The following is a 9,945-nucleotide window of genomic DNA, read 5'->3' as shown; positions in this document are numbered from 1 at the left end:
CTACCTCTTAACTGGGTTGAAATAGATAGGCCTGAGACTATATTGGGTTTGGTCACCTTTTCTTAGATAGATACTTCTCCTTATTTATAGAGTTTCATCGGCTATTATTTTGCTCACTTATCCACTTTTGTGAAATCTTTCTTGGTTTTATCCATAACGGGTTGGGAAAGGAATGGAAAGCTCTATATTCTCAAGAATTATTTTTGATCTCCCCTAGATACGAATGACATTAATAAAGGCTATTTGGATTTGATCAGTTACTCAAGGCATTCAGACACACACAAAAAAATGGGAATTCAGAATAAAAGTTGCTGGGGAAGAGATTTTTGGTGTTAATTTTTTCCTCTGATAAAGAAGATGTAGAAAAACCTGTGCCTCACTCAAATAATAATGAGGAACTTCTTTGTATACAAGAATTAGTTTTAAGGGATTCCCAATAATGAAAACAATCTTGAAAAAGAACAGACTTGGAGGTCTCATATTTCTTGATTACAAAACATACTGTAAAGCAATGGTAATCAAGATAGTGTGGTTCTGGTAAAAAGACAAATATGCAGACCAATAGAATACAGAGTCCAGAAATAAACCTTGCAAATATGGTCAAATGATTTTTTAAAAAGGATTTTATTTATTTATATGACAGAGAGAGAGAGAGAGAGAGAGAGAGAGAGAGATCACAAGTAGGCAGGGGGAGTGGGGAAACAGGCTCCCTGCTGAGCAGAGAGCTAGATTTGGGGCTTGATCCCAGGATCCTGAGAGATCATGATCCCAGCCGAAGGTAGAGGCTCAACCCACTGAGCCGCCCAGGTACCCCTGGTCACATGATTTTGACAAGAGTGCCTGACTCTACAATGGAGAAAGGACAGTTTCTTCAACAAATGGTGGTGGGATAACTGTATATCCACATGCGAACAATTAAAGTTAGGCTCTTACCTTACACCACATGCAAAAGTTAGCCCAAAATAGATTAAAAGACTTAGACATATGACCTGAAACTGTAGGACTGTTAGAAGAAAACATAAGGAAAAGCTTTAGGACACTAGATGTGTCTGTGATTTCCTGCAGATGACACCAAACACATAGGCAACAAAAATAAAAATAGACAAAAATAGACAAAATGACTACATTGAAATTAAGAACTTTTGAGTATCAAAGTAAACAATCAACAGACTGAAAGGGAACCTAGAAGATGGGAGAAAATATTTGTTAATCATATATATGATAACGGGTTAATATCTACAATATATAAGGAATTTAAAAAATGATTTTATTTCTTTATTTGAGAGAGAGAAAGAGAGAGGGGAGGGACAGAGGGAGAGGGAGAAGCAGACTCCCTGCTGAGCAGGAAGCCTAATGTTGAACTTGACCCCAGGACCCCAGGATCCCAAACAGATATTTAAACAACCAGGTGCTTTGCAACATTATACATAATAACCAAAAGGTGGAAGCAATCCAAATGTCTATTACAGATAAATGGATAAATAAAATATCGTGTATAATACAAGGGAATATTATATAGTCTCATAAAAAAGGAAATCTTGTCACATATTACAACATAGATGAACCCCGAGGTCATTATGCTAAGCAAAATAAGCCATAAAAGAACAAATACTGTATGATTCTATTCATGAAGAATCTAAGAAATCAAAATCAGAGAAACAGAAAGTAGAGAGCTATTTGTGAAGGACTGGACAGAGAGGGGGAGGAGGAATTAGTGCTTAATAGAAAATGAGTTTCAGTTCTGCTAGATGAAGAAGTTCTAGAGATCTGTTGAATGACAATGTGAATATATTTAACACTACTGAATTGTGTATTTAAAAATGATTAAGATACTAAATTTAATCTTACATATTTTTAGCCCCTCCCATACACAAAAGAATTAGCCATGCAAGGTAGAGTTTCCAAAAAAGTCCTAGTCAATGTATATTTGGGCTAATCTTCTAATAATGTTCTCATAAAAATGTATAATTCTGAAGTTGGTAATTGTATCTCACATCTGATTGGCCAAAACTTTATTGTCGGTGAGTAGCATACTACTGAGAAATTATGTCTAAATCAGCAGACAGATATCTTAGGAATTTTATGCTGAGTTTATAATTTTCCTTAAAAAGAGAGAGAGCTATGGTTCACGGGGACAAAATTTAGTAGCAGATGAAACCAAAGTGAGAACAATTATTCACATCTTGGTGTGACAATCCCAGTTGGTTCCTGGGTGAATTTCATTCTATTTTGCCTGACATCAAGATTTCAATGTACATGGCTCATTAGTGCTTGTAGGCATTTCTATAATGGCAATTTATTACACTTTCAGGTGACAGAAGCTGTCCTTTGAAGAATTACTTTTTGACCTCCTCCTCTTTCATCCCACAACACCTGCCAAATGAAATGGCCTGCTCTCTTTTCCTGTCCCCATACAGACACTGGAAGTTTTTGTGTGCAAAAGGAGAGCAGGGCTGAAAAGCAGTGGCAGGAAGGTTTTTGCAGCAGCCTGCCTGTCGAACTGCATGGATCAACAATTTCTCAATTAGAAGGAGATAGACGAGAAGATAAAGTATGTGGTGCCTGTAAAGCATCAAGCAGCAGCTGAGGAAGATTTTGAGAACATCTGGTCAGAATCTATTTCTTTTTAGGTAAGCATTCCTTTTTACAACCAGCATACATAAAGCATGAAATTGGCTTACCCCGCCTCCTCCTAACAAGGGAAAAGCTGGTTAGATTTATTACTCCTTTGAAACAGGTCTAAAGAGAGTGGGGTGGCATGTGGCATTCCCACTGGAGGTCCCCCCAAATCTTTTGGACGCCTATCAGAGAGAACATTTGTCTGTTACATCAAATCCGTTTTTAAGAGCCTGTCCAGGTTGACAGTGTAAAAAAATCATTCACAAGAATAAAATCCAATTCATGATGTTTCTATTTTTTGCCCCCATGAAATTTATGTCTGAGCAAGGGATGCCAACAACACAAAACTTCTCTCTCTCTCTTAATTTTAAAAATTGGTTCTTTGTGTATTTGGCTCATTCTTTTGCTTTGTTAATTTTAAAATTTCACTTTAGGCAATAAATGCTGAATGAATTGTTTTGTTTGTATCTGGCTTCACTGTATGTGTTCATAAGATCCCCAAGCCACCAAACTGCGTCAGTCTTTTAGTATATAAGGCTGTAGCTAACAGGTTTCATGATGTTCTGTTCCTCTGTTTTTAGAGATAAAGCATAACCAAACAAACAAACCAAATCACCAGTTATTCTTAAACTGTATGAATAGACTGCAAAAAGAAAGCTGAATTCAAATTAGAATTTCCTAGTTCATGGCAACATTTTAAATCCTTATGCTGGAAGAGTATGTTTTATTTAGTGATAATTGTTTACATGACATTGTGTTCATATTATTACCCAATGCTAGATCAATCTGAAATCAGTCTCACTTTACAAAATATACATTAATCATATTTAGCCCATTACCAAGTACTTAAAATGTTCATTTATAATAAACATGTTTTTTAAACTAATGTACATAAAAGCAAAGTTTCTTAATTTGTGATTTTCAATTTACTGATTTACTTCTCATGTACCTAAGCTGTCCTTTACTAAACAACCATGCAATCAGATAATTTACATATATTCTAGTATTTTTCCATTATTCTTTAGTTCTTAAAGTAGTTCTGAGTTTCAGCTGTGGCTTATATAAAATTTAGCCTTGTAATAAAGGAGGTCTATTATTTATGCAAGGATTTCTGTATTATAAAGGAAGAAAATGAGTAGAAACTTTTCACATGCCAGGAAGGAATGAGATTAGTTTAAGATAGAGCCCTGCAGAGTTAAAACTAGTCCAGAAGCAAAGAAAGGCTTATCAAGTCCTGGGAAATTTCAGGGTACAGTTTAATCTATACTGTCATCTTTAGGTATGCTATAAATTTTCATTGAAACAATTAAGATCGACTGTACTGAAATAATCTGGAGTCTTCAGGTTTCACGCAAAAGACAAACTAGGTTTCACCTATACTTAAACCCAGAAGGAGAGAAAAAAGGCCGCCCTTATGTAGTCAATACACTTAGTTCAGGAGCCACCACCATTGTGAATTGTTCACGTTCCTTTTCTTCCTTTCCTCCCACAGTTCCCTGACTGCCTTTGGTCACTCTACTATTCATTAGCACCTTACCAGAAAAGGGAGAGGAAAAAAGCAGAGGTAGTGAAATTTAGTAGTGAACTTTGTTACTTGTTAATAAAGGTGGCACAGAGATTTAGAAGAAATTGAGTTTACAATAGATATAAAAATTATCAGTGTGTTTTAGGAATACACGCTAGGCCTGCCATTTTCAGAACTAATAAAGATTTAGCCAAGTGACAATGTATCTCTACAACAGATACCAACAATATCCCGGAATCCACTCTCTGGGATTGGAGAAGGCCTGGCTCATGTATAGTTGCTGTTTAGAAAATGAAGAATGAGGGGCACCTGAGTGGCTCAGTCGTTCAGTGTCTGCCTTTGGCTCAGGTCATGATCCCAGGGTCCTGGGATTGAGGCCCTTGTTGGCCTCCCTGCGCAGTGGGCAGCCTGCTTGTCCCTCTCCCACTACCCTGCTTGTGTTCCCTCTCTGGCTGTGTCTATCTCTGTCAAATAAATAAACAAAATCTGAAAAAAAAAAAAAAAAAGAAAATGAAGAATGAATCCCTCTTATGAAATAAGGAGGTTCAAATAATGATTTCTGGTTTACAAATGACTAAAATTCTGTAAAGATATTTTTGGAAGATAGAGATATCATCTTGTTTTGTTTTATATTTGTGGTTTTTCACTTTGTTAAGCTTTAAAAAGAAAAACAAAAAATATTTAGATATGACGAAGAGAAATAGAAAACACTCAAGGTTGGTGTGAATTCCAAATCAAGGAGGACAAAGTCACAGAAGCTAATGATTTCAGGAGTCCTATGGTTCTAGCTGGCCCTCATTTTTTTTTTTTTTTCTTTCTTCTCAGAGAAACTCCAAAAGTTTGCTCCTCAGTCCCTCCTTTAAATGCCCAATTGCTTCTTCAGTTGCAGAAAAAGCAGAAAGAAGGGAGAACAAAGGCTCAGAAGACTGAAACTAAGCCAGATGGTTAATTCAAATATGAAGGGCAAAAGAGATCCCAAAAGACCATTGGGGGATCATTTTAGGGCTCCTAGAACAGAGGAAATCAGATGGTACCACTTTAAGTACTGGACTCTGAATGAGTCATTGGAGAGCCACTTTTGATAAGTTTAGGAATCAAAGAAAAAAGTTGTCCGTCCGCAGACAGATCCGTTTTCTACAGGGCTGAACTGCAGATTATGGCTTCCGAACCTGGACTGTCCTTGTTGGAGGGCACGATGCACCATAGATTTTTATTTTCACGAAGCCGACTCCAGAGGTTTGTGGCCTTCCAGACAGCAGCTGGCGCCGGGCAGAGGCATAGCCTCGGGCCGGAGCTGCTGGCGACCGCGCCGCGCTTGGCTGTGCGTCCCCGGCAGTCGGGCCAGCACCGCAGCCCGGGCTTCCCGTTCGAGCAGACGCTGTTCCCTTCTGGAAGGGCCGTGGGGGCTCGCAACTGGCTGCTCCTCCGTAAATTTTGGGGAAGAGGTTTGAAGGAAAGGAGGGAATAGGTTTGTAAAAGGGTTGGCTCCTCCTTGTAACTCTGGTGCCTGAAGGGGGTGAGATGGTGGCCAAATAAATGAAAGGGGATTATCCCATTTTGAGTAACGAGGGGTTTTGGATAAGCCGACGACGTGTCCTGCAACTGTCGATTTGGCAGGAGATTTGACTCAATCAACTGCCGTTTGGTCCCCACTTCAAACACACCTCCCCCAAGCCTGTGTTCTGACGGGCTCCCGAGACTTGGGGTGGGAGCGAGCGGAGCGAGAGAGAATCCAAAGTCAGCCTTCCTTTGGTCTCTGCTCGCCGCAGAGGCACAGCTGGTTGGGTTCTGAGCAGGTTGGTGAACGAGGGGGAGAGCCAAGGCAGCTTTGCCTGTTTGGCGGGGTTTGGGTGTGTGCGCTGGGCGGGGATGTGTGCTGGGTGGTGGGAGGGCAGGAAGAGGGGTGGGGAGCAGAGTTAGGCGGGAGAATTGAGCGAAGCCCCTGATTTTGCGTCTCAGCGGCCTCTCCAGACCCCAGCATCCAGGCCCCGCTGCGCGGGGTGCAGGGGAGGGAGTGGAGGGCGGGGGCGGAGGAGGGGGACCCAGAGGCTCGCCGAGCCCGCGGTGGCGGCGCGGCTGTCTCTTTAAGCGCTCAGTAGGGGCCGAGGCGGGAGGGCGGCGAGCGCGTTTCCATGGCACCGAGGCTGCGGGGGCTACGGGGCCGCGCGGCTCGCTGGGTTCCAGTCGCTCCCGGCGGAGCAGGGGCGCGCAGCTCAGCGGCCACGGCGCCTCGGGGGCTCGCCCGGCCGCTCCTCCCGCGTTGCCGGGAGCCAGTGATGCCCAGTGCGGTCGAACTGCTGCCGCGCCCTCCTCCACTAGGAGCACCTCGCCGGCGCCGCGAGCCCCGCACACCAACTTCTGCCCCGCGAGCCCAACTTCTAAGCCGGGCTCGGACTTGCCAGCCGGAGTGGCGCGCCGCGCGTAGCCCCGGCGGCGGCTGAAGCCGCTCCGCCCCGCTGAGGTGACCTGGAGACCGTGGCTCTGGTGCTTTCGCGCCTGGGTGGCCGCCGGCTGGCCGCCAGGCAGCGCCCTCCAGCTCCCGCCCGGCATGTAAGTGACGCCCGCGCGCTCCGGGACGCGTAGGGAGAGCGGGTCCCCGTGCGCCTCAGCCCCACTCGGACCCGCAGCGGACCCTGCGGCCGCAGCGCGTTCCCTCAGGGAAGGGACGGAGGGAGGGCAGGAGCGGCGGGCAGGCGCAGAGCGCGTTCTGCGGGACGTCCCAGGCGGAGCGCGGCGGGAACGCTGTCCCCATCCAGCGCGTCCTCTGGGAGCGCCAGCCCCCGGGCAGAAGCCGGGATCCGGGGCCGCGCGTGCTTTCCACCTGATACTCTTCCGCTCCTCCCCGCCGCCCTCCAGATTTGGGTGTGTGCGTGTGTGTTTCAGTTATTTATACGGGTAATTGGCTAATGTCAAGTTCCACTTTCTGAAAGGGTTTGAACGGAATCAAGACGAGCAGCTAGTTTCTTGACATGTTCTTTCTAGTGACCAACGAGTTCGCGTACATTTTTTTTTTTTTTTTGAAAGTATCTCTGAGTCGGAAGGAGTGGATTATTCCACAGGTTTGATGAGAAGCGAACCCCGGCTCATCTGCCCAAGTGAGGAGCTGGGGAGATGACTATGTCAAGGACTGAATGCGTGGTGACTTAGAAGCTAGCCTCCTTAGAGCTGAAGAGTAGGAAGATGACTGAAAAGCACGGTCTGAGCTTGGGGCGTGGTTTTATTTCCAGATTAGAAGTGAGGAAGGCCAGGAGATATTAATTCTTGGTCTTGGACACTATGTCATGCGTAGCGAGAAGCTCAGGAGAAGTCGCAGTCTTTACAAATTGCCTGATCATTTTGACTGGCTGGAGAAGTTTTCATTGAATTCTATAGCATCAGAAAGATCATTATCCAACCGCTTGAGAAAGAAAGAGAAGCCAGATCTAATTCTGCTTTTCCTTTCTGCTCTCGAGCTGTTGTGAATAGACACCAGAGTATTTTGAACATTTTAACATCTTTGCTGCTTCACTACTTCTTTGCTTCATCTGTGATTTTCTGAAATGTGAATATTTTATAATAGAAAAATGATTTAGATAAGTACATAAAGCCATCTATACCTTTCTGGGGCTTTACTTTTTCTTGTAGGAAAAAATACAATTTTTGGGTTCACTTTACATTTCCATATTTCTTCCTTCTCACTTGAGATTAAATTTGTTACCTGGTTATTGCAAATGTCACTAACTATAAATCTTGAGACATGGTCAGGGTGTTGGTAGCATTGCAGAACAACTTGTTTTCTACATAGTTTGTAAATACATATTTGGCAAAAATGCAAGGAGCTCCTGGGTAGGTGATTTCTCCTGCATTGATAAAATGTATCTTGTTTATTTTGCAGAGAAGGTTTATTTAGACTTTGCCTCTCCAGTTTATCTCAGGAAGCACATCGTTCTTTGGATATCTTATCAGTGCATAAGCCTTCATATCTTAGAAACTACTTTTTATTTAACAAGCTTGCCAGCTAGTCATGCTTTTACCTTTACAAATGCCATTATTAAAGTGGATTCCAGGTTAGCTCATTAGGTAGCCACAGAGTCATCCATACAACATGAGACTGAATAATCCCTTTTGGGGGGGGCACTGAAAAATAGTAGAAATACCCACCCTTTTTACATTGCTTAACTGTTTTACCTTATGTTTCAATATTGACACTTTTTTGGAAAAGGCTGGAAGGATGACATTGCATTTTTTTTTTTTTTTTTTTAAGGACACTGCTATTGCAGCTCATTTATTTATCTGGTGAGCTGAGATCGGATATTAAAACCAATATAAATTCTTGGGTGTTTAATAGAGATGCTCTTTCTGTGGATTATTGAGATTACTCTGATGACTTAGTATTTTCTGAACTCTAGATGGGAAGAAATCCAATTAAATTTGTATTTAATCTTCCCTGGTATTAGAGTTAGTCACCCCCCCCCCCCCCCACCCAGCAGGAACCATGTTGTGATTTGGAGGTAGGTTTCTGTAGATACCTTCGCAATTGTTGTAATCATGTATACATGCAATCATGTATAGCACATGGCTTCCATATACCTGTCCATCTATTAAATTAAGGAGAATTCTCCCTGAGATTTTTATTGACCTCTGAGGTCCATTATCAGTGAGAGCAGGCTTCTAATGAGGTGAGGTCCACTAACGAGAATGCACCATCTTACTGACTGGCACTTATAGGTCATTAACACAAATAAAAGTTTTATATAGCTGATCTTGTACTTGAGCAGATTTTGGAGCTGGGGTGACAACTGAAAAAAGGAAATGACTGTGCAGCTAAATAATGGCCAGCCTAAACTTGAAGCATTGTATTTATGACACGTCCCCCCACAGGTAAGCTCATTTCCAAAGGAAACTTTATTAATGAAGCAAAAGACGTATGACAAGTGGATACCCCAACTCTGATGATATTTGATCTTTTTATTGACCATGTATTATCATATGTAGGGAACCTTGATAAGTAAAGTTAGGCAGATTCTTAAAATCAGTATTGCACAGAGAGTACCAAAGTGCCTACTATGTAAGGAGATTGGAAATCACAGGTAATAATTAATCTGTTTGAATTCTTACTTAAATGCCAAACATATTTCTAGATACTGTATATGCATTATTTCACTTTATTCTGGAAAGAGTCCTGCAAGGTAGGCACTATTGTTGCCTTTATTTTATGATGAAGAGACACAGACAGGTTAAGTTCACACTCCAAGAATTCATAAGATTTATATCAAGGTAGTTTGAATTTCAGTGTTGGAGTTCTTAGCAAATATGCTCCATTTCAGAATACCCAGGACCAGTGTCTGATTTTATGAAATTCTTTTTAATCACTGACAGAGGTTTTTGGTAGGAGTGAGGCTCATGAGTATTGAAAAACCTTAAAGCCCCCCAAAAGTGGAGCTTTTTGATTGTTGTAAAAGCTACAGGGTTCCTTTGGGATTTGACACCGGGTATGGGGAGGAACTGGGGTGCTAGCTGTCTAGAAATGGATAAGATAATTCCTCACATAGAAGATACTGAGACCTTTCATAAGAAATTCTGCTCTCTCATGGCTGTAAGGTGTTTAAGTATTAAATGATGGGCTGGGCTTAAAGTGGGAACTGTGGAATGGGGAAAGCTATCCTTGGCAAGTGCATTATGAATTGGAGAGCTGTCCGGTGATGGCATTTTGATAAAGGGATATTGAAGAGTTTACTTATGTTAATGGTACTCTGCAAATGTTTTCTAAAGGATTAAGTAGAAGGAAATAAACTCTACTCCCGATCTTTGAGACATCAAAG

General features: G+C 42.3%; 1 protein-coding gene across 1 annotated transcript in view; it reads left to right on the top strand.

The window, feature by feature from the left end:
• The first annotated feature begins 6,250 nt into the window (after positions 1 to 6,250).
• The window catches only part of LOC116589954, a 321,862-nt gene continuing 318,167 nt past the window's right edge, over positions 6,251 to 9,945 (top strand). Inside the window, exon 1 of the mRNA XM_032341688.1 lies at positions 6,251 to 6,694. The gene's annotated coding sequence lies outside the window, so the exon portion shown is untranslated. The remainder of the gene's footprint in view (positions 6,695 to 9,945) is intronic.

This window comes from Mustela erminea, chromosome 1 (assembly GCF_009829155.1).
Source record: "Mustela erminea isolate mMusErm1 chromosome 1, mMusErm1.Pri, whole genome shotgun sequence".
In the NCBI taxonomy this organism is placed as follows: Eukaryota; Metazoa; Chordata; class Mammalia; order Carnivora; family Mustelidae; genus Mustela; species Mustela erminea.
Note: the sequence above shows the minus strand (reverse complement) of the source record. Positions and strands in the feature narration are given on the sequence as shown.